This window comes from Oncorhynchus nerka, linkage group LG9a (assembly GCF_034236695.1).
Source record: "Oncorhynchus nerka isolate Pitt River linkage group LG9a, Oner_Uvic_2.0, whole genome shotgun sequence".
Classification (NCBI taxonomy): Eukaryota; Metazoa; Chordata; class Actinopteri; order Salmoniformes; family Salmonidae; genus Oncorhynchus; species Oncorhynchus nerka.
The window spans coordinates 58,091,703-58,117,553 of record NC_088404.1 but is presented as its reverse complement, the minus strand read 5'-3'; positions in this window follow the sequence as shown (position 1 = coordinate 58,117,553).

Sequence of the window (25,851 nt, the reverse complement as noted above, 5' to 3'; positions counted from 1 at the left end):
GACCTCAGAAAATAATTGTAGACCTCTACAAGTCTGGTTCATCATTGGGAGCAATTTCCAAATGCCTGAAGGTACCACGTTCATCTGTACAACCAATAGTACGCGAGTATAAAACACCATGGGACCACGCATCCATCATACTGCTCAGGAAGAAGATATATTCTGTCTCCTAAAGATGAACACACTTTTGTGTGAAAAGTGCAAATCAATCCCAGAACAACAGCAAAGGACCTTGTGAAGATGCTGGAGGAAACATGTACAAACGTATCTATATCCACAGTAAAAGAAGTCCTATATCGACATAACCTGAAAAGTCGCTCAGCAAGGAAGAAGCCACTGCTCCAAAACCGCCATAAAAAGGCCAGATTATGGCTTGCAACTGCACATGGGAACATAGACTGTACTTTTTACAGAAATGTCTGATGAAACAAAACTAGAAATGTTTGGCCATAATGACCATCGTTATGTTTGGAGGAAAAAGGGGGAAGCTTGCAAACCGAAGAACACCATCCCAACCGTGAAGCAGCATCATGTTGTGGGGATGCTTTGCTGCAAGAGGGACTGGTGCACTTCACAAAATAGATGGCTTCACGAGGAGGGAAAATTATGTGGATATATTGGAGCAACATCTCAAGACATCAGTCAGGAAGTTAAAGCTTGGTTGCAAATTGGTCTTCCAAATGGACAATGACCCCAAGCATACTTCCAAAGTTGTGGCAAAATGGCTTATTAAGGACAACAAAGTCAAGGCATTGGAGTGGCCATCACAAAGCCCTGACCTCAATCCTAAGGAAACTTGTGGGCAGAACTGAAAAAGCCTGTGCGAGCAAGGAGGCTTACACACCTGACTCAGTTACACCCGCCTTGTCAGGAGGAATGGGCCAAAATTTACCCAACTTATTTTGGGAAGCTTGTGGAAGGCTACCTGAAACATTTGACCCAAGATAAGCAATTTAAAGGCAATGCTATTAAATACTAACAGAGTGTATGTGAACTTCTGACCCACTGGGAATGCGATGAAAGATATTAAAGCTGAAATAAATCATTCTCTCTACTATCATTCTGACATTTCACATTCTTAAAATGAAGTGGTGATTCTAACTGACCTAAAACAGGGAATCTTTCCTAGGATTAAATGTCAGGAATTGTGAAAAACTGAGTTTAAATGTATTTGGCTAAGGTGTATGTAAACTTCGACTTCAACTGTGTGGTGGGGCATAGATTTAATGCATAGACTTTAATTACATACAAAATGAATATGAATTCATTGATCAAGCATGCTGAAATTGACTCGTTTGGTGGCTCCAGAATACATCGCTAGTAGCCAATATTGGAATATTATGTTAATGTCTTACGTTGCTCTGCACATTGTATTTCATCACATCAATACACATTCAAACCCACCTGTTTCCACCAATCAACAGTAAATACATATTTGACTGCAAGCTTTTCAGTTTCAGTTCTCAGTTCAGTTAAATGAATAACTCCCTCAGGGCAACGCAATAAGGGAGTAATTGATACAGGAAACAAGAAAGGAAACAAAAATAAAATCACAATATGAAAAATCCAATCCATTTTTTAATCAAAACCAAATTATTAATGCAAGGAGAGTAATTGGAGCATGCACTTTGAACACTAGGGGTGGCTGGGTGGATCAAAACCCTGATCACTTATGAAATACCTCCTAATAAATCTCCTAGCCTGGCTCCTTGTGGGAAAGAGAGGAGCTGGGGCATAAATGTGTAATTTGCCTGCAAACTGATTTGCAATTCATGGAAAAATAAAATGCCTCTCCCAAGATATGCATAATGAAAGCTTAGAAAGTTAGCAGCCCTGCATTCTTGGAAGAAATCAAACATGGTAAATGCCTTCTATGGGCTTCTTGGAAACACAGGCCACTGCAGACAGGCAAGGTCTAGTAAACATAGTAAAACTTCACAAATCAAATCAAATTTTATTTGTCACATACACATGGTTAGCAGATGTTAATGCAAGTGTAGCGAAATGCTTGTGCTTCTAGTTCCGACAATGCAGTAATAACCAACAAGTAATCTAACTAACAAATCCAAAACTACTGTCTTATACACAGTGTAAGGGGATAAAGAATATGTACATAAAGATATATGAATGAGTGATGGTACGGAGCAGCATAGGCAAGATACAGTAGATGGTATCGAGTACAGTGTATACATATGAGATGAGTATGTAAACAAAGTGGCATAGTTAAAGTGGCTAGTGATACATGTATTACATAAGGGTGCAGTAGATGATATAGAGTACAGTATATACGTATGCATATGAGATGAATAATGTAGGGTATGTAACATTATATAAGGTAGCATTGTTTAAAGTGGCTAGTGATATATTTTACATCATTTCCCATCAATTCCCATTATTAAAGTGGCTGGAGTTGAGTCAGTGTCAGTGTCAGTGTGTTAGCAGCAGCCACTCAATGTTAGTGGTGGCTGTTTAACAGTCTGATGGCATTGAGATAGAAGCTGTTTTTCAGTCTCTCGGTCCCAGCTTTGATGCACCTGTACTGACCTCGCCTTCTGGATGATAGCGGGGTGAACAGGCAGTGGCTCGGGTGGTTGTTGTCCTTGATGATCTTTATGGCCTTCCTGTAACATCGGGTGGTGTAGGTGTCCTGGAGGGCAGGTAGTTTGCCCCCAGGGATGCGTTGTGCAGACCTCACTACCCTCTGGAGAGCCTTACGGTTGTGGGCGGAGCAGTTGCCGTACCAGGCGGTGATACAGCCCGCCAGGATGCTCTCGATTGTGCATCTGTAGAAGTTTGTGAGTGCTTTTGGTGACAAGCCAAATTTCTTCAGCCTCCTGAGGTTGAAGAGGCGCTGCTGCACCTTCTTCCCGATGCTGTCTGTGTGAGTGGACCAATTCAGTTTGTCTGTGATGTGTATGCCGAGGAACTTAAAACTTGCTACCCTGGTCCTCTCACTCAAAGTAGCTTCAGTTTGTTAAAAAAAAATGCTATTGTTACCTCTTTGCAATAAGGAATGGAGACCAAAAGTCCAAGAGAATTTTAAAGTGTCTAATACCAAGGATACAGTCAGCTGAGTTCATACATTTAGAAAGCTCACAACACATTTTATACTCTTCCCTTGTAGGCGTCACTTCCCCAGCTATACATTTTATGACGCCAATGAGTTTCCCTCCTTTCCCCTGTGGAATGTCCATGGTCCTCTCTTTGTTTAGCCTGACCCTGCTCTCTGATCCTAGGCAATTCCCTCTTATCTGATTAGTCTAACCTTTCTAAATTAGCATACACAGAGTTTCATGGCCTAAACTCCATTAACACACACATTAAACATTCACTAAACAGGATGCAAACACACTACAGTTTAATTTGAAATATGTTACATTTTGACAGATTCCAAGTTATAGCATGAAATACCATAAAGGAGCCACGAGCTAGTATTTATAGCATGTTACAATGAATGTTATCACCTGTGTGTAATGCTTACAAATGCATCTGTAGCCTTAAGAATTGATAAGACACCGTTACAATGATACATGAGCTGTAATGAATTCTTATAACAAGTTGTATGCACTGTGGGTTGATGGTTCTGCCCTAGTGTATTCATAATACATAAACAGGTGGCTCATAAAAAAAGGGTAACCCATTTTTTCTGATTATACTTCATCTGTTGAACTAAGGTGCAAAGAACTCAGAGTGGGTACTATGACTTTTAGCAGGTACTACAGTCTATTCTTAATGTGTTTGACAATCAGTGAAACGTAACCACCCAGACAGAAATAATATTCTGCGCTTGTATGGGCTTTGACTTGTTAATGTACTCACAAACAGTGCAGAAGAGAAAGGCTAAAAATAATATGAGTGGAGGTTATGCAAATAATTCTGCAGATATTCAGGTCTGAATAATGCATTTCATAATTGGAAATAGAACAGAAACACTGGCAGGGCATATTGTGTTTATTCATTTGACTGATGGATTTATCCAAAGGCAATGGTGGAGTGCATCAAATCTACAGCCATTAGGCATTGCTAATACACAGTATACCCTGCCACCCTAATGTTATTTCCATATTGTAAATAATGCTATGCCACAGATTATGATTCATGCTATACAATATTCTAGGGTCACACAGGTCACATGTAGCAACAATATCATGAGATGTATTGCTTTTTGGTTCCTTTATAAAACATACACCCTGGAAAAATACAGTACAAATAACATTATGAGACCAAAGTATAATGTTGTTCATTTTGCTTGTGACTGTAAGTACAGCACATAAGAAGTGGTGCTAATACATTGTAAATGTAGATAGTATAGGATTAACATTGGGACAGATGACAAAATAATCGGACACAATGATAACGCATCCAGAAATAACAGAATACATAAATTATCAAAAAGCTTTTTAGTTGCCATCAACAGGGTACACGGATCTGTTCATACTGGATCAAGTGGAGGCAGCACTAAGAGATTGCTTTTGCTGCACTGGGAAAAATAAATATGATGCCCTATTTGTCTGTAAACAGTGATAGCAGATTGAAATGTATTGTATAAGGCATATCAGCATTTGCCCAAATAATTTATGTCCGTCTGTCTGTGCACAAAACGATAGCACCGGTCATTCCGTTGCAAATACAGAGACTGGCAAACCTTGACACCATTTGCAATAAGATAAGGTGAATAGAAACTGACATTGATGATTGATTTACTCATAATAGGAGGTCCCTGTGTGTGGTCCAACTATAGTTGGATGAGAAAACAGCATATGAAAATGTGCAGCTGCAGAAACCACATGGCTCAATAAACTGGGGGAGTAGTGGTGGAATAGATTGGTGGTTGCTTTGCCAATAGGGCCTTTGGGTTTATTGGAGTTGTATATTGACTGTGGTGAGGTATTGTGCAGGTTAACTCTACAACTTCCCTCATAGGTATATGGCTGTGTGTACAGTGGGAAGAAAAAGTATTTGATACACTGCCGACTTTGCAGGTTTCCCTACTTACAAAGCATGTAGAGGTCTGTAATTTTTATCATAGGTACACTTCAACTGTGAGAGACGGAATCCAAAACAAAAATCCAGAAAATACAATTGTATGATTTTTAAGTCATTAATATGCATTTTATTGCATGACATAAGTATTTGATCACCTACCAATCAGTAAGAATTCCGGCTCTCACAGACCTGTTAGTTTTTCATTAAGAAGCCCTCCTGTTCTCCACTCATTACCTGTATTAACTGCACCTGTTTGAACTCGTTACCTGTATAAAAGACACCAACAGACTTCAACCTCTCCACAATGCCCAAGACCGGAGAGGGTGTAAGGACATCAGGGATAAAATTGTAGACCTGCACAAGGATGGGATGGGCTACAGGACAATTTTTTTATTTACTTTTTATTTTACTTAGGCAAGTCAGTTAAGAACAAATTCTTATTTTCAATGACGGCCTAGGAACAGTGGGTTAACTGCCTGTTCAGGGGCAGAACGACAGATTTTGTACCTTGTCAGCTCAGGGATTTGAACTTGCAACCTTTCGGTTACTAGTCCAATGCTCTAACCACTAGGCTACCCTGCCGCCCCAATAGGCAAGCAGCTTGGTGAGAAGGCAACAACTGTTGGCGCAATTATTAGAAAATGGAAGAAGTTCAAGATGACAGTCAATCACCCTCGTTCTGGGGCTCCATGCAAGATCTCACCTCGTGGGGAAGGTGAGGGATCAGCCCAGAACTACACGGCAGGACCTGGTCAGTGACCTGAATAGAGCTGGGACAACAGTCTTAAAGAAAACCATTAGTAACACACTACGCAGTCATGGATTAAAATCATGCAGCACACGCAAGGTCCCCCTGCTTGAGCCAGCACATGTTCAGGCCCGTCTGAAGTTATCCAATGACCATCTGGATGATCCAGAGGAGGAATGGGAGAAGGTCATGTGGTCTGATGAGACAAAACTAGAGATTTTTGGTCTAAACTCCACTCGCCGTGTTTGGAGGAAGAAGAAGGATGAGTACAACCCCAAGAACACCATCCCAACCATGAAGCATGGAGGTGGAAACATTCTTTGGGGATGTTTTCTGCAAAGGGGACAGGACGACTGCACCGTATTGAGGGGAGGATGGATGGGGCCATGTATCGCGAGATCTTGGCCAGCAACCTCCTTCCCTCAGTAAGAGCATTGAAGATGGGTCGTGGCTGGGTCTTCCAGCATGACAACGACCCGAAACACACAGCCAGTGCAACTAAGGAGTGGCTCCGTAAGAAGCATCTCTAGGTCCTGGAGTGGACTAGCCAGTCCCCATACCTGAACTCAATAGAACATCTTTGGAGGGAGCTGAAAGTCCGTATTGCCCAGCGACAGCCCCGAAACCTGAAGGATCTGGAGAAGGTCTGTATGGAGGAGTGGGCCAAAATCCCTGCTGCAATGTGTGCAAACCTGGTCAAGAACTACAGGAAACATATGATCTCTGTAATTGCAAATAAAGGTTTCTGTACCAAATATTAAATACCGCTTTTCTGATGTATCAAATACTTATGTCATGCAATAAAATGCAAATTAATTACTTAAAAATCATACAAATGTGATTTTCTGGATTTTTGTTTTAGATTCTGTCTCTCACAGTTGAAGTGTACCTATGATAAAAAATTACAGACCTCTACATGCTTTGTAAGTAGGGAAAACCTGCAAAATCGGCAGTGTATCAAATACTTGTTCTCCCCACTGTACAGTATATAGATCTGAAGACCCAATGGTTCTACTCTACTCTGAATAGTCCCTAGTCAAACTGTAATCTTAAATTTAAACATGCTCAAGGGCAGCTGCACTGCTTATTATGTCTGCAAAATAAGGTGTAAACTTTATGACCTACTAACACAATTAACTTTTACAAATGTAATACTATTGTGGCCCTCATGGATTGGGAACTGTGTAGCATATGATTTGACCCCTAGACCTTTCTGCATAATAGCAAGCAGTATGGAGACAGTAAGGCCAGATAAAATTGATTCACTGTTTGTCGCTTATACTCAAACCTCCGGCCTCTAGGTCATCAGGCTGCTGATTATCCCGCACACCTGTCACCATCGCCTCGCGCACCTGCGCATCATGACACTTACCTGGACTCCATCACCTCCTTGATTATCTTCCTTATATCTGTCACTCCCCTTGGTTCTTTCCTCATGTGTTATTGGCTCTGCTTTCATGTCGGTGCGTTGTTTGAGTTTCATGTTCAGTGTTTCTTTTATTTATTAAAATACTCACTCCCCTGAACTTGCTTCCCGACTCTCAGCCCACTCATTACAGTTGAACAGATTTCCCCCCCCAGAAAAGTGAGGCAAGTGAGCGAGGAAAAAAAATGCATATATATAATGCATTAAGTAGATAAGGAATAACAGTACATTGCCACTTGTGCAGGCTCTAGGCCTAATGTGAGCTTCAAGAGTTATATTATTCCATGCAAAAACCTACACAATATTTCTTAAAAAAAGAATGCAGATGTTGTTATAACCATGAGAAATGAAACACAATGGGAAGATTAACTTGTAACAGTTTCTTTATTCCTGATTTAAGAAACAATTATCTGATAAAAATCAAGAACAGCTTCAGAAGACGCCATAGCTAAAGTTGGCCATGTGCAGGTGATCACCTACTGGGTGTCAACATCGTCTGGAAATGAAAATGACGGACAATGTTTTGTGGTCAGAGGCAATAGCACAATCACCTGCTGCTTTTTGCTGTTTAACAGCATGGTCTGTTTGGTCCTTTATTCTGGTCTCTAGGCTGTTCATTTCTTTTTCAGATTTATACGAGCTCTCGTAATGAACTGCTTTCCTTCTTGCTTACACACTGGGCACATTGGCCTGACATGTTATTTGAGCCTCACCACCTCAAGACATCCACAATGGACACACACATCTGGGAATGACTCTGTGATTGCTGAGTAATACTGCGTGTCCACTTGCATTCCACAGGTTAGCCCCTTGAAAGAAACTATCTGCTCTGACCCACATGTAAAAATGTTCTCATCCCGAATGCGTTGGACTGCTTTCTGTTCTTCTTTAGACAGCTTGCTTTTGGCATACATGCACCTTGGTTTCTTACATTCAACACAGTTGATGGTCGCTCTCACCTTTGCCTGACCATGGCAGCACTTTATATTATCTATATTTGGTATCAGAGAAGGCCTATCCTTTCAGTGGTGTCCAAGCTGTACAGATTATCACATTTCTGGTACTCGTGTCAGTCTGATGACAATGTTGGATCAGGCACAACACTTAATTTCTTAAATTGTTCTTCTGGCAAGCGTGAAGGATTCATTAAGCAGTACCAGCATGGATCTTCTCCCTCGCATTTCTTGATCTGTACCATGTATAGTGACATCTTGAAATGTCTGTCCTGGAATTGCTTGTACTTTTCCTTGTCAAGACCTTTTCTGCCGAGGTCATGCATCATGTCAACTTCTGTATCAATGATGTTGTGCAATATTGGCAATTTCTTCCAGTGTTGCAGGCTGATGTACTTTCTTTCTACTTCAGGCACTCAAACTGGCCACTCACAAGAGCTGCAACAGGATGCATACTCTTTTCAAAATCCTCTGTCAGGTATGTTTGTTTGGTGGCTGTTTTACATAGGCTTGTCATTGTGCTACACTTCTTCACATTTGATTCTTCCAACTCAACTAGCCAGGAATGTTCCCCGAAGCCCCAAGTTTTAACCCAATAATTAACTCTCGGCAGGGTTGGCCCAGCTTTCACCTGGCGCTGTTCTACAGGCGATAAGCATGTCAAGATCCAGTTGAACAAACAGGAGTGTGTGGCATGCTTGAACAGAGGCATATGTGGTTATGTGGTCTGGCCCACCATCAGATTGAATGATCAAGATTGACTTGTTGAGAGAGACATTGTCTTCTTTGTAGTAGTAGTTCTCTCCTGCTGAGATTTTCAACTGTGTGTTAAAAATATTGTCCTTGACAGTGACATGAACTTTCCCATCGTAGAATGAACTAGCTTGAGATGCTGAGATGTCTGGGATCAACATAGCAGATGGTACAAGTCTACTGATGGGGTAATCATGGTCGGTAGCTGCTATAGCTGGCCCACTCACAGGAGCAATGCTCGGATGTCTGCTTCTATTACAGGTTCCTGAAGAATGGCAAGGTTCTCCGACAGGGATGATTGCCTTATCATCCACACATAACATTTCACAGTTCCTCTGCCACATGCAAGGCAAACTGTTTAATGTAGTTCCACTGTACTGCAACACACTTTGAGTCTTGATGTCCCTTTCTTATCACCCGGGACTGGACCATGAACTTGAGGTCAAACATTCCTGTGTACTGGAGAGCAGACATGGACCATGGATTCTTGTGTATAAACTGCAGTCGTAGCCACTGTATTGATGGGATTTTCGTTTCTGGTGGAAGCCGCTTTCCCACTGTGAAACGCAAGTCCTCAACTATTGTAGAAATAGGTACCTGCCGGTACTCCCCATGTCTGCGATTGTTGACCTGAGCTGTGTATTCGTTAAAATACTTCTGCACTTCATCCCAAAAGGGCTGGAATGATGATTGTGATTTACAATTCAGCTACCTTAAATCCAAGATCAGGTCTGGGTCATCACCAGGGACGTCGATAGAGATTCATGGATAGGGGGGGCAAAGCCTCTTTTAGTGGGGTCTGGCATACTCCCTCCTGTCCATTTACTGTTAGCTAGCAGTCTCAAGCCACAGAAGTAGCTGTAAATTTAACCAAAATGTTAGCTACAAGTAGGCCTAACAGTGCATGCACACTAGATAGCGGTAAAGTGCCGCTTAGGAAGCCCATTGTGACTCACTTGTGGGCGTGCTGGCAGCATATAGCAGCACGTTCGATTGTGCATCAAGAATTCAGCAGAGCAAGTTTGTATGAAGGTCTGTTTTTTAAATGGGTACATAGTTCAATAGTAATATCCTCCAACACGCTCTGGTGTTAAACAAACTTTGCTGCCCTGTTTCCAATTGTCCACATGGCCTCAAATAGGCTATTTCATATGGGTTTGAGTGGGGCGGCAGACACACGCATCTCACATTTCATGACATTACAGATAATCAGATAATATTTTATATTATTAATTTCAAACAAGGGCATTAGCATGATAAGAACTTACCAGTCCAAAACGATGTCCTCTCCCGTTCAAAAAATATTCCTCCACAATCGCTAAATGAATCGTTCTACAACAATCTGTCTCACCTTCCCAATCCATTTATTCTAAAATTGTGTGTACATCTGTATAAACATGGCGTATTGCCGTTTAGCTCAGCTCATTGGCTATCTACCCAGCTAGATTTCAAGACGATCAGTGGTCATTGGGTGAAAAGACAGTCAATCAACGAAACAGCGGGCAAATCATTGGTGCACAATGATGTCATGACTTGTTGTCTTCAAATCAGTTTCTTTCAGTCAATATGTCCCGCGAAATGGCCCATCAGGTTTGATTGTGTTACAAACAAACCAGTTAATTGCAGTGAAACCAAACATGACTGGAAAAGTCACGTTCTGTGTGGGTTATTTACCTGGAATGGAATGAGACGGAATTCACGACACAAGCAGTTCACAAAATGTTTCGTGTTAGGCTATAAAAACAGATTTTATCAAACAAAAGATCATTAATTGTGTAACAATGAGCATTGGAATTGCAAACAGATGAAGATCGTCGAAGGTAAACGATTTATTTTATTTTATTTATTTGTGATTATGTTACGCCTTTGCTGGTTAAAATAGATTTTTTTATGGGGCTCTATGCTCAGATAATCGCATCGTATTCTACCGTAAATTCATATGGAAAATGGTCACCAGATCAAGACCCATTGGTCAAATTTAGAAAATGTAACACCTTCTAAAAAGGTGCTTTCTGGACCGATTTTCTTCTTGTCAATTATACATATATAAGAACTGTATGAACATACCTTTGTCATATTTTATAGAGTTGTCCATAAGGCATATGTTTTGTCCATTTGCAATATACTATCACAGGAAGTCAAAAGTCAGTGAACCATGTCCAAATGGCATAAGAAATGTCCAAATGCCTTATATAAGTATTAAAAGTACCAAATCAGGATGTTATGTCCTTTTGCCACATATGATCATAGGAAGCCGGCTTCCGAACCCAAAAGTCAGTGAACCATGTCCGAATGGCATTTATACTGTCCAAATTATATGTATCACTATGTTAGACCTTCTAGGTTGATTCAGGGCTTATTTGTCATGTATGATGAGAGAGAAGTTGGACTCGTATTTAACAAAAAAAAAATGTCCAAAATGACCAGGGGTGCTCCCTGTTGAATGGGTACGGTTGGGGGTGCTCCCTACCCAGGGTTCCGCTAGCGGAACAGCCAATGAAATTGCAGGGCGTCAAACTCAATCAACAGAAATCTCATACATCAAATTTCTCAAACATAAAAGTATTAGGCACCATTTTAAAGATATGAATCTTGTTAATCCAGCCACAGTGTCTGATTTCAAAAAGGCTTTATAGCGAAAGCTCCACAAACGATTATGTTAGGTCCCCATCAAGTCACAGGAAAACACAGCGATTTTTCCAGCCAAAGAGAGTTGTCACAAAAAGCAGAAATATAGATAAAATGAATCACTAACCTTTGATGATCTTCATCAGATGACACTCATAGGACTTCATGTTACGCAATACATGTTACACAATGTTTTGTTCGATAAATAGAATTTTTGTATCCAAAAATCTCATTTTACATTGTTATGTTCAGTAGTTCCAAAACATGCAGTGATTTTGCAGAGAGCCACATCAATTCACAAAAATACTCATAATAAACATTGACAATAGATACAACTATTACACATGGAACTTTAGATAAACTTCACCTTAATGCAACCGCTGTGTCAAATTTCAAAAAAAAATTACGGAAAAAGCATAATCTGAGTACGGCGACATATCAAGCCAAACAGATATCCGCCATGTTGAGGTCAACATTAGTCAGAAATAGCATTATAAATATTCACATACTTTTGATGATCTTCATCAGAATGCACTCCCAGGAATCCCAGTTCCACAATAAATCTTTGATTTGTTCGATAAAGTTAATCATTTATGTCCAAATACCTCCTTTTGTTCGAGCGTTTAGTAAACAAATTGAAACTCACGATGCGCGGGCAATTCCAGCAGAAATGTCGGAAGAAAATTCAAAAAGTTATATTACTGGTCATAGAAAGAAACATATCAAACGATGTATAGAATCAATCTTTAGGACGTTTTTATCATAAATGTTCAATAATGTCCCAACTGGAGAATTCCATTGTCTGTAGAAAAGCAATGTAACGAGAGGTAACTTTCTTATGACCGTGAGTCACGAGCCCGTGGCTCTCTGCCAGACCTCTGACTCCTTCCCCTCTCTTTCAGCCCCCCTTCATAGTAGAAGCATCAAACAACGTTCTAAAGACTGTTGACATCTAGTGGAATCCTTAGGAAGTGCAAGATGATATCTCACTATCTTCAATAGGGGATGAGTTGAAAAACTATAATCCTCAGATTTCCTGTTTGGATTTTTTCTCAGTTTTTTGCCTGCCATATGAGTTCTGTTATACTCACAGACATCATTCAAACAGTTTTAGAAACTTCAGAGTGTTTTCTATCCAATACTACTAATAATATGCATATATTAGCATCGGGAACTGAGTAGTAGGCAGTTTACTCTGGGCACGTTTTTCATCCAAAAGTGAAAATGCTGCCCCCTAGCCCAAACACGTTTTAAGAGTGAAAACAAGGTGTTTTAATCTAACAGTTTGCAATGACATCTCTCCCCATAGGAATATATTGTCTGCTCCCCAAACTTCAACCTGAAGCCTATGTGGGTTATGCATGCCATATCACACTCTCTTCTATAACAATCCATCAGGCCACTATGAGGACTACCTGTGTTCATTCTAAGCTTCCTGGAGCAACCGTAAGTGGTTAAATCACCCTAAAAGTGTTTTGTTACACCCAACCTGCAGTTTGTGAAAAAGACTGCATTCAACCCTCTGTAAATCAGTCAGTTCTGGAAGTGGATCGTGCACAGTGAGTTATAAAAAATATGAAGAAAAAAATATCCATTTACAAAATAACATGGGTAACTACTTACACACTTTCAATATTTGGAAGACCCTCAGTCCTCTATCAAATCAAATGTATTTATTGTACATCAGCTAATATCTCAAAGTGCCCCCCTAAAACCCCAAACAGCAAGCAATGCAGGTGTAGAAGAACAGTGGCTAGGAAAAACTCCCTAGAAAGGCCAAAACCTAGGAAGAAACCTAGAGAGAAACCAGGCTATGAGGGGAGGCCAGTCCTCTTCTGGCTGTGCCAGTTGGAGATCATAACAAAACATGGCCGAGATTTTCAAACGTTCATAGATGACCAGCAGGGTCAAATAATAATAATCACAGTAGTTGTAGAGGATGCAACAGGACAGCACCTCTAGAGTAAATATGAACAGTTTAGGGTTCCATAGCCGCAGGCAGAACAGTTGAAACTGGAACAGCAGCAGGGCCAGGTGGACTGGGGACAGCAAGGAGTCATCATGCCAGGTAGTCCTGACACATGGTCCTAGGGCTCAGGTCCTCCGAGAGAGGAAGAGAGAATTAGAGAGAGCATACTTAAATTCACACAGGACACCGGATAAGACAGAAGAAGTACTCCAGATATAACAAACTGACCCTAGCCCCCCGACACAAACTTCTCCTGTCCTATTCGGTGTCCTGTGTGAACCTAAGTGTGCGTTCTCTAATTCTCTCCTTCTCTCTTTCTTTCTCTCTCTCGGAGGACCTGAGCCCTAGGACCATGCCCCAGGACTACCTGACATGATGACTCCTTGCTGTCCCCAGTCCACCTGGCCATGCTGCTGCTCCAGTTTCAACTGTTCTGCCTTATTATTATTCGACCATGCTGGTCATTTATGAACATTTGAACATCTTGGCCATGTTCTGTTATAATCTCCACCCGGCACAGCCAGAAGAGGACTGGCCACCCCACATATGCTCTCTCTAATTCTCTCTTTCTTTCTTTCTCTCTCTCAGAGGACCTGAGCCCTAGGACCATGCCCCAGGACTACCTGACATGATGACTCCTTGCTGTCCCCAGTCCACCTGGCCATGCTGCTGCTCCAGTTTCAACTGTTCTGCCTTATTATTATTCGACCATGCTGGTCATTTATGAACATTTGAACATCTTGGCCATGTTCTGTTATAATCTCCACCCGGCACAGCCAGAAGAGGACTGGCCACCCCACATAGCCTGGTTCCTCTCTAGGTTTCTTCCTAGGTTTTGGCCTTTCTAGGGAGTTTTTCCTAGCCACTGTGCTTCTACACCTGCATTGCTTGCTGTTTGGGGTTTTAGGCTGGGTTTCTGTACAGCACTTTGAGATATCAGCTGATGTACGAAGGGCTATATAAATACATTTGATTTGATTTGATTTGATAACACACCTCCAGGCTGTGTAAGGGCTATTTGACCAAGAAGGATAGTGATGGAGTGCTGTATCAGAAGACCTGGCCTCCACAATCACCTGACCTCAACCAAATTGATATGGTTTGGGATGAGTTGGAGCACAGAGTGAAGGAAAAGCAGCCAACAAGTGCTCAGCATATGTGGGAACTCCTTCAAGACTTTTGTAAAAGCATTCCAGGTGATGGTGGTTGAGAGAATGCCAAGAGTGTGCAAAGCTGTCATCAAGGCAAATGTGGCTCCGTTGGAGAATCTAAAATATATTTAGATTTTTGGTTACAGTTTTTTTGTTACTTGTCATGCGGTGGGTGTAGCTGGTGCATGGAAGTCAGGCGCAGGAGAGCAGAGATGAGTGAACAAAGAAGCACTTTACTGACGCAATAGTAAGAACTGAATGCAATCACGTCACAAAAACAAATGCCCAAAGAACAAGTGAGGCAGCACAAAGTACAAAAACCAAGTACAAAGTAACGGCTGGCAAACAAATCACGAATAAATAAAATCCTGGCGCATCCCGGCCGGAAGCGTGCACACCTAGACAAACAATACCCCACACAGACATGGAGGGACCAGAGGGCTAAATGCACATAGTAATCATGAGGAGATATAAACCAGGTGTGTGGAAAACAAGACAAAACAAATGGAAAAATGATAGGTGGAGCGGCGATGGCTAGAAGACAGGTGACGTCGACCACCGAACGCCGCCCGAACAAGGAGAAGGACCAACTTCGGCGGAAGTCGTGACATTACTACATGAATCTATATGTTATATCATAGTTTTGATGTCTTCACTATTATTCTGCAATGTAAAAAATAGTAAATGAGTAGGTGTGTCCAAACTGTTGACTGGTAATATAATTGACAGCTGATTATCTTCTGCTGTCAAAGCCAAAATGACATCCCGCCATTTAAAGTATACTCAATTTTAGAAAAGACAAATTTCTTCACAAAAATGTATTTAAATTTTTTTAATAATAAATAGAGCCGTTTAAACAGCCAATAAGGAGTAAAAGAGGATCAAGTACAAAACCAGGAGGAAACAAATTTGACCCATTTCAGGAAGCTAGGCGTATGCCGAACATCAATACGTCATAGGAATGGCATTTGAAAGTAATTGTTTTATTTTTTCAAAATGTGTTTTTTTGGTAGACATACAGTTGAAGTCGGAAGTTTACATACATTTAGGTTGTCATTAACTTGTTTTTCAACCACTCCACAAATTTCTTGTCAACAACCTATAGTTTTGGTAAGTCGGTTAGGACATCTACTTTGTCCATGATACAAGTAATTTTTTACAACAATTGTTTACAGACAGATTATTTCACTTAAAATGCACTGTATCACAATTCCAGTGGGTAAGAAGTTTACATGTGCCTTTAAACATGTGTCTTTAAACAGCTTGGAAAATTCCAGAAAATGTCATGGTTTCAGAAGCTTCTGATAGGCAAATTTACATAATTTGAGTAATTGGAAGAGCACCTGTGGATGTATTTCAAGGTCTACCTTCACCTCAGCGCCTCTTTGCTTGACATCATGGGAAAATCAAAAGAAATCAGCCAAGACCTCTTGGGAGCAATTTCCAAATGCCTGAAGGTACCACGTGCATCTGTACAAACAATTGTACGCAAGTATAAACACCATGGAACCATGCAGCCGTCATACCACTCAGGAAGGAGACGCGTTCTCTCTCCTAGGTGTGCAAAGTGAAACTTAATCCCAGAACAGCAGCAAAGGACCTGGTGAAGATGCTGGAGGAAACAGGTACAAAAGTATATACAGTGCCAATAATTTTGCACGCCCAATTTTTCAGTTTTTGATTTGTTAAAAAAGTTTGAAATATCCAATAAATGTCGTTCCACTTCATGATTGTGTCCCACTTGTTGTTGATTCTTCACAAAAAAATACAGTTTTATATCTTTATGTTTGAAGCCTGAAATGTGGCAAAAGGTCGCAAAGTTCAAGGGGGCCGAATACTTTCGCAAGGCACTGTATATGTGTGTGCGTGTGTCAGGTAATACATTCAATGCAGTATTAGCCTGCAATATGCATATGCTTCTAAAGTATGGCCTTTGTTCTCTTGCACATTACGCACCGCTCTGCGCTAGCCTTTCTCCATCTTAGCTCTTGAATCCCAGGGAAAACTAGACTGTAGCATGTTGGACATTTTTGTGAGCATTTCTTATACTATAGAAAATTCTAAGAAAATTGCAAGCTTGCTCTTGTTTGCTGAATGTACAGCAGACAAAAAAACCCGGGAGGAGAGAATGATGGCGGTAGGCTATACCAGATATTTATTCAGACCCATAACCATTCAATCCTAGTGAAGAGAAGTGAAAGCCGTCTGTATCTTATTCTAGTCTTATATTACTCAAGAATGTCATTACAATGATTAAGATAAGGACAGCAAAACGTATTTAATTTAACTGTTGAGCTCAAGGAAGGAATGAAGCAATAGAGAAAGAGATCCAATGTCTACTAATTATAAAAACGTAAAATAGGCACTATTATATTTCAAAAATCAAATCAAATTCGCTACCTTATAATTGTGTATGCCGCATGTCATGGTTTGAAGCTGGGTGCATAACGATGTGCGTAGTTCTAGTCCAAATAATCCTAATAAGCCTATAATACAATACTGTACAGCATGTGTTTAGAACAGGCATGAGAATGTTGTAGGTGGTAATTGGCTACACCCATCATTAAGTCCTGATACAGGTTCTTACTCAAAGCCATGGTTAAAGTGGGGTGTTTGTTGGTCAGAAGGGGAGATGTAACTCGTAGTGAAGTTTGCACATTTGTTTGCCTCTGGTTTTATACTTGTATCCTCTTTTACTCCTTGTATCCCCTTTTACTCCTTGTATCATCTGTCTCTTTAAATTATTATCTTTAACCTCTTGAACCTCTGGGGGCAGTATTTCATTTTTGGATGAAAAACGTTCCCGTTTTAAACAAGATATTCTGTCACAAAAAGATGCTCGACTATGAATATAATTGACAGCTTTGGAAAGAACACTGACGTTTCCAAAACTGCAAAGATATTGTCTGTGAGTGCCACAGAACTAATGCTACAGGTGAAACCAAGATGAAATTTCATACAGGAAGTGAGCCAGATTTTGAATGCGCTGTGTTCCAATGTTTCCTTATATGGCTGTGAATGCGCAAGGAAATAGCCTACACTTTCTGTCGTTTCCCCAAGGTGTCTGCAGCATTGTGACGTATTTGTAGGCATATCATTGGAAAATTGACCATAAGACACTACATTTACCAGGTGTCCGCTCTGTGTCCTCCGTCGAAACTATTGCGTAATCTCCAGACGCGTGCATTTTTCCATTTTGTTCAGAGGAGAAACCAAACTGCCACGAGTGATTTATCATCGAATAGATATGTAAAAAACACCTTGAGGATTGATTCTAAACAACGTTTGCCATGTTTCTGTCGATATTATGGAGTTAATTTGGAAAAAAGTTTGCCGTTGTAATGACTGAATTTCGGGTTTTTTTCTTAGCCAAACGTGATGAACAAAACAGAGCGATTTCTCCTACACAAATAATCTTTTTGGAAAAACTGAACATTTGCTATCTAACTGAGAGTCTCCACATTGAAAACATCCGAAGTTCTTCAAAGGTAAATTATTTTATTTGAATGCTTTTCTTGTTTTTGTGAAAATGTTGCCTGCTGAATGCTAGGCTTAATGCTATGCTAGCTATCAATACTCTTACACAAATGCTTGTGTAGCTATGGTTGAAAAGCATTTTTTGAAAATCTGAGATGACAGTGTTGTTAACAAAAGTCTAAGCTTGTGAGCCAATATATTTATTTCATTTCATTTGCGATTTTCATGAATAGTTAACGTTGCGTTATGGTAATGTGCTTGAGGCTATAATTACGCTCCTGCATACGAGTTTTTTTCTTAGCCAAACGTGATGAACAAAACGGAGCGATTTCTCCTACACAAAAAATAAATTTTGGAAAAACTGAACATTTGCTATCTAACTGAGAGTCTCCTCATTGAAAACATCCGAAGTTCTTCAAAGGTAAATTATTTTATTTGAATGCTTTTCTTGTTTTTGTGAAAATGTTGCCTGCTGAATGCTAGGCTTAATGCTATGCTAGCTATCAATACTCTTACACAAATGCTTGTGTAGCTATGGTTGAAAAGCATTTTTTGAAAATCTGAGATGACAGTGTTGTTAACAAAAGGCTAAGCTTGAGAGCTAGCAGATTTATTTCATTTCATTTGCGATTTTCATGAATAGTTAACGTTGCATTATGGTAATGAGCTTGAGGCTATAATTACGCTCCCGGATACGGGATTGCTCGTCACAACAGGTTAAATGACATTGGATAAAAGGTACAGAAACTGGTTTATCATACACTGCAGTTGAAGAACAATGGGATAGAAATTCTGCTTTGAAAGTTGATCAACTTGTATCCTCACTTTTGAGAATGGCCCTTGAATGTTTTGATACACCTAATGGAGAGCTCTTCTTTGTCTACACCCATTCAGCATCGTTCACACCCTCTTAAAAACGTCTTAGGGATCAAATTCCCCTAACGGGATCGATTTGACAACATCCGGTGTAATGGCAGAGCGCCAAATTCAAATTAAATTACTATAAATATTCAACTTAAAGCTACACTTGTTGTTAATCCAGCCAACATGTCAGATTTGAAAAAGGCTTTACGGCGAAAGCAAACCATGCTATTATCTGAGGATCGCCCCCCATAAAACAAACACAGACAATCATAATTCAACCCGCCAGGCGCGACACGAAACTCAGAAATAACTATATAATTCATGCCTTACCTTTGACAAGCTTCTTCTGTTGGCACTCCAATATGTCCCATAAAAATCACAAATGGTAATTTCTTTGTTATATATCCAAACTGTCCATTTATTTGGCGCGTTTGACCCAGAAAAATACCGGTTCCAACTCGCTCAACATGACTACAAAAAATCTAATAAATTACCTGTAATCTTTGTCCAAACATTTCAAACAAATTTCCTAATACAACTTTAGGTATTTTTTAACATAATCGATCAAATTTAAGACAGGATAAACTGCGTTCATTAGCGGATAAAAAAACAATGTGGAGCGAGCTTTCAGGTCACGCGCCTCTAACAAACAGTACACTTCACTCGACCCTCGGTCTGAACTGCCCTACTTCTTCATTACACAAAGGAAAAACATCAACCAATTTCTAAAGACTGTTGACATCCAGTGGAAGCGAGCAAGTGAACATCCAAGGAACTGCAAGCAAGTGCCTTAGAAATCTAGATCCCCATAGAAAGCCCATTGAAAAGAGTGACTGGAATATTTGTCCTTGGGGTTTCGACCTGCCAAATAAGTTATGTTATATTCACAGACATCATTCAAACGCTTTTAGAAGCTTCAGAGTGTTTTCTATCCAAATCTACTAATAATATGCATATCCTAGCTTCCGGGCCTGAGTAGCAGGCAATTTACTTTGGGCAGGCTAGCCTAGAGAGGTTAAGTCCCACCCATCTCTTTAAGGATTCACTTTTGAGGCCATGTGCTAAACAGAGTGAGTAAGGTAGTGAAGTACACTTGTTAATTAAATAAAATAGATGGCTGTAATCACCCCAAGACACACCTGGCTAACTTGATGGATCATGTATTCTGGCGAAGTGGAGTCTTGTTTAGTCATGTAGCTAGCTAAACAATGAACCCTAATCCCAAAACATACAGTAATAGTACTAGAAATACAAATGGATTGTCCTAGCCATTCACCATGTCTGAAATCCTGTAGTATGAATCTGCAGGTAGCTAAAGCTAACCAACTAGGTTCAATGTTAGTTAGCTAGCTAACATTAGGCTATAACTAGCAATGCAAATGGCATTCTGAGATAGCTACGAAAAATATAACTACATGTAATATTAACTTGTTATGGCTGCAATCCCAATACGGAGATCGATATGACAACTACCAGTGAAAATAGAGGGCGCCAAATTCAAACCACAGAAATCTCATAATTACAATTCCTAAAACATACATGTGTTTTATATCATTTTAATGGTAATCTGGTTGTTAATCCCACCAAAGTGTCCGATTTCAAATAGGCTTTTCAGCGAAAGCACTACAAACGATTATGTTAGGTCTCCACCAAACCACAATAAGCACAGCCATTTTTCAGCTAAATATAGCATTCACAAAAAGCAAGCAGAAATAAAGATAAAATGAATCACTAACCTTGAATTATCTTCATCAGATGACACTAATAGGACTTCATGTTACACAATACATGCATGTTTTGTTTGATAAAGTTCATGTTTATATAAAAAAATCTGAGTTTACATTGGCTTATTAGATTCAATAGTTCCAAAAACATCAAGTAATTTTGCATAGCCACATGGTTAACAGAAATACTCATCATAAATGTAGATGATAATACAAATTATACACGTGGAATTATAGATAAACCTCTGTGTCAGATTTTTTAAAAGTTTACGGAAAAAGCAACACATGCAATAATATGAGACGCCGCTCAGAACAGAAGGCAAATTAGCCGCCATGTTGGAGTCAACAGAAACCAGATAATACATGATAAATGTTTCCTTACCTTTGATGAACTTCATCGGAATGCAGTGCTAGGAATCCCAGGTCCACAATAAATGCTTGATTTGTTCGAAAATGTCCGTTATTTATGTCCAATTAGCTACTTTGGTTAGCGCGTTTGGTAAACAATTCTGAAGTCACAAGACGCGTCCACTAGAACGTGACGAAATTTCCAAAAGTTCCATAACAGTCAGTAGGAACATGTCAAATGATGTACTGAATCAATCTTTAGAATGTTGTTTACATATATCTTGAATAACGTTCCAACCGGAGAATGAGAATGACTTTAGATGACCGGTGGAACGCAGGTCCTTCCCCTGTGAACGCGCATGGTGAAAGCATGGTCAACTCGTGGCAGTGGTGACTATTTCCTGTCTCATTCGACCCCCCTTCACATTAGAGTCATCAGACAAAGTTCTATTGACTGTTGACATCTAGTGGAAGGCGTAGGAAGTGAAAAACTCATCCATATCTCGCTGTAATTTCAATGAGAGCTTGGTTGAAAATCTGCCACCTCAGGAAAAAAATAACAGGAAGTGGAATTTCTCAGGTTTTTGCCTGCTTTAAGTGTTCTGTTATACTCAGACATAATGTAAACACTTTTAGAAACTTCAGAGTGTTTTCTATCCAATACTAATACGCAAAAATGAGCAACTATGCCTGAGGAGCTGGCCGTTTACAATGGGCACCTTTTCATCCAAGCTACTCAATACTGCCACTGCAGCCATAAAAAGTTAACTATCGAGCCAGCCAGCTCATGTTAGCTACCTAGCTAACAGTACGCATTAAGGTGACCCAAAGCTTTTTATTATCATTCTTTTATATAATTTATCTTTGGTTCATAGTGAGGTTTATTTTTATTTAGTTTAGTCACATGATTTCTTCATCTGCATTACGTTTGCCAATCAGTTGGGCTGTCAGTCAATTTCCATACCTTTTTCCTCATCCCTCTCAACCATACAATTTTTAAATTCCTCATAAATCCAAGGTGATTTAACAGTTTTACAGTCATTTTCTTACATGACTATAAATATTAAACTTTCATGAAATCACAAGTGCAATACATCAAAATAAAGCTTAACGTGTTGTTAATACAGCCAAGGTATCAGATTTCAAAAAGGCTTTACGGCGCAAGCAAACCATGCGATTATCTGAGGACAGCGTCCAGCACACAAATGCATGACAAATCATTTTCAACCATGGAGTTGCGGCACGAAAGTCAGATATAGCGATATAATATATGCCTTACCTTTGAAGATCTTCTTCTGTTGGCACTCCAAAAGGTCTGTTACATTACAAATGGTCCTTTTGTTCAATACATTTCTTCTTTATACCCATAAAAACTCAGTTTAGCTGGCACGCTTCAGTCAATAATCCACTCGGTTTCCATCGGTCAAAATGCATACAAAATGAATCCCAAACGTTACCAATAATCTTATCCAAACAAGTCAATCAATGTTTATAATCAATCCTTAGGTACCCTAATACGCAGATAAACAATCAAATTTAAGACGGACAATCGTTAGTCTTTACCGAGATAAACAAAAAGAACGCGCTCTCTCAGTCATGTGCATGGAAACACTACAGCCAAAATGGGAGCCCTTAGAAAAACTACTTCTTCTCCCTCATTTAAAAAGAAAAAACAGCGTGAAACTCTTTCTAAAGACTGTTGACATCTAGTGGAAGCCCTAGGAACTGCAATCGGACACGATTTTGCCCTATTATAAAAGTGCTAGCCAATGAAATCAGTGGTAGGATGATACATTTTTTGGGGGGGGGTTGTCCTTGGGTTTTTGCCTGCCGATTCAGTTCTGTTATACCTTCAGACATCATTTTAACAGTTTTAGAAACTGTAGAGTGGTGTCTATCCAAATCTACCAATTATATGCATATCCTAGCTTCTGGGCCTCAGTAGCAGGCAGTTTACTTTGTCAAAATACCGCCCCCTATCCCAAAGAAGTTTTAATGTCCCGTTGGTAGAACATTCATGATCGTAGCTCGTCTATTTTGTTATCCAATGATTTGGGGTTGACTAAAAGGACTGATGGAAGAAGCAGATTACCCACTCGCTGTCAGGTCCTTACAAGGCACCCTGACCTACGTCCTCGATATCTCTATTTTTCTCATGCGAATGACGGGGATTTGGGCCTTGTCGGGTGTCTGAAGTAAATCCTTTGCGTCCGACTAAGTAAAAATGATTTGTCCAGTACAAGGTGAGTAATCGCTGTCCTGATATCCAGAAGCTCTTTTTGATCATAAGAGACAGTGGCAGAAACATTATATACAAATAACGCGAAAAAAACTCATAATAGCACAAATGTTTAGGAGGCCATAAAACGTAAGCCATCTCCACCGGCTCCTGTCTGGCGCTCGCATTGCCTACATTGTTTTCTCCTATACAAATAATAATTTCAGATGTGTGTGTTCCTATCAAAGTAAGTGCCTTATTTTCTGTATATCATGTTGTCGTTCTTCTGTAATATACAGTATGTACAGTGCATTCGGAAAGTATTCAGGCCCCTTCACTTTCAATGTTACAGCCTTGTTTTAAAATGTATTAAATAGTTTTGTTTCCAATCAATCTACACACAATACCCCATGACAAAACACAAACAGGTTTAGAAATTTCATTTAAAAAAAATTATAAACTGATATGACATTTACATAAGAATTCAGACCCTTTGCTACGAGACTCAAAATTTAGCTCAGGTGTGTCATGTTTCCATTGATCATCTTTGAGATGTTTCTACAACTTCAACATTCTATTGATTGGACATGATTTGGAAAAGCACAGACCTGTCTATATAAGGTCCCACAGTTAACAGTGCATGTCAGAGCAAAAACCAAGCCATGAGGTCGAAGGAATTGTCCATAAAGCACAGAGACAGATCTGGGGAAGGGTCCCAAAAATGTTTTTACATGTAACCCTTTTCTGTATGCTAAAGAGATTTTGTATATGCTCTTTATCCCCAGGAGATAGACATAGTCATGACATTCCAGTCCCCACATCACCACACTCTGACCTTCCTGTGGCCTTGGCCATCACTGAGCAAGAAGCACATTATGCAACAGCTGTATAAATGTAAATACTATTCACACAGACAATGTTTTTTTTCTTGTAACTTTATTTTCAAAAAACAACCAGTGGACATCTGAAATAACAAATAAATTCACACAAACACAGATGTCAACATTGAATTTTCATAAGAAACCAAGACTTCTATAAAGCTATGGCTGCAGTTGTAACGTAGATTCTGGGAGTCAAGAAGCTTGTACAGGTGGTACGTTTAATATAACAACGAACGATACAACGTAGGCGTAGTCTTGACATGAAACACAGAAACAATACAGCCTGAGGAAACAACCTAAGGGAGTACCAGATAAAGGGGAGGTAAGGAGTGAGGTAATGGAATCCAGGTGTGTCTCATGATGCGCATAATGATGGTTGCCAGGACCAATGGTAGGTAAACTGGAGAGGTCTAATGCTGGAGGGGAGGAGCGGCAGTAGACGTCACAGCAGTAATCTGTCATAACTTTGTAATGTCCAAGATGAAAATTAGTTATCCCCTTTTTTTAAAGCCAATCTTATATGATTATGGCCTATTCTCTATGAGAACACACACATATGATTCTTGTACAATTTCTGTGTTTCTCAGATATGTGACAATTTTCTCCCCCATTGGATTTTTTCACATTTTGTTGCATTACAAAGATTGAAATATATTTAAATTGTGTACAAATTAATACAAATCTGGCGTAACAAATCACATAATAAACTGCATGGACTAATAATAAGGGTTGAGATTTTTTTTTTTTCACTACCCCTTCCTCTCTTTACCAGACGAACTCAATGCATTTCATGCACGCCTCGACAAAAACAACACGAGCCGTGTATGAGGGTCCCACTGTCCCAGAGGACTGAGTAATCTCCTTTCAAAGGCCAACGTGATTTTTTTTAACCAGTTAGGCCAGTTGAGAACAAGTTCTCATTTACAACTGCGACCTGGCCAAGATAAAGCAAAGCAGTGTGACACCAAAAACCAAATATAAAGTCTAACACAATAGAAAAAGTCTATATACAGTGCGTGCAAATGGCGTGAGGAGGTAAGGCAATAAATAGGCCATAGTAGCAAAGTAATTACAATTTAGCAAATTAACACTTGAGTGATAGATGTGCAGGTGATGATGTGCAAGTACAAATACCGGTGTTCAAAAGAGCAAAAAAAGTTAATAAAAAACAATATGGGGATGAGGTAGGTAGATTGGATGGGCTATTTACAGATGGGCTGTGTACAGCTGCAGTGATCGGTAAGCTGTTCAGATAGCTGAAATAAGTCTCCAACTTCAGCGATTTTTGCAATTCGTTCCAGTCATTGGCAGCAGAGAACTGGAAAGGCGGCTAAACGAGGTTTTGGCTTTGGAGATGACCAGTGAGATATACCTGCTGGCGCACGTGCTAAGGGTGGGTGTTGTTATGGTCACCAGTGAGCTGAGATATATCTAGCAAAGACTTATAGAGCCAGTGGGAGCCAGTGGGTCTGGTGACAAATATGTAGCGAGGGCCAGACGACGAAAGCATACAGGTCACAGTGGTGGGTGGTATATGGGGTTTTGGTGACAAAACGGATGGCACTGTGATAGATTGCATCCAGTTTGCTGAGTAGAGTGTTGGAGGCTATTTTGTAAATGACATAGCCGAAGTCGAGGATCGGTAGGATTGTCAGTTTTACGAGGGTATGTTTGGCAGCGTGAGTGAAGGAGGCTTTATTGAGAAATAGTAAACTGACTCTAAAT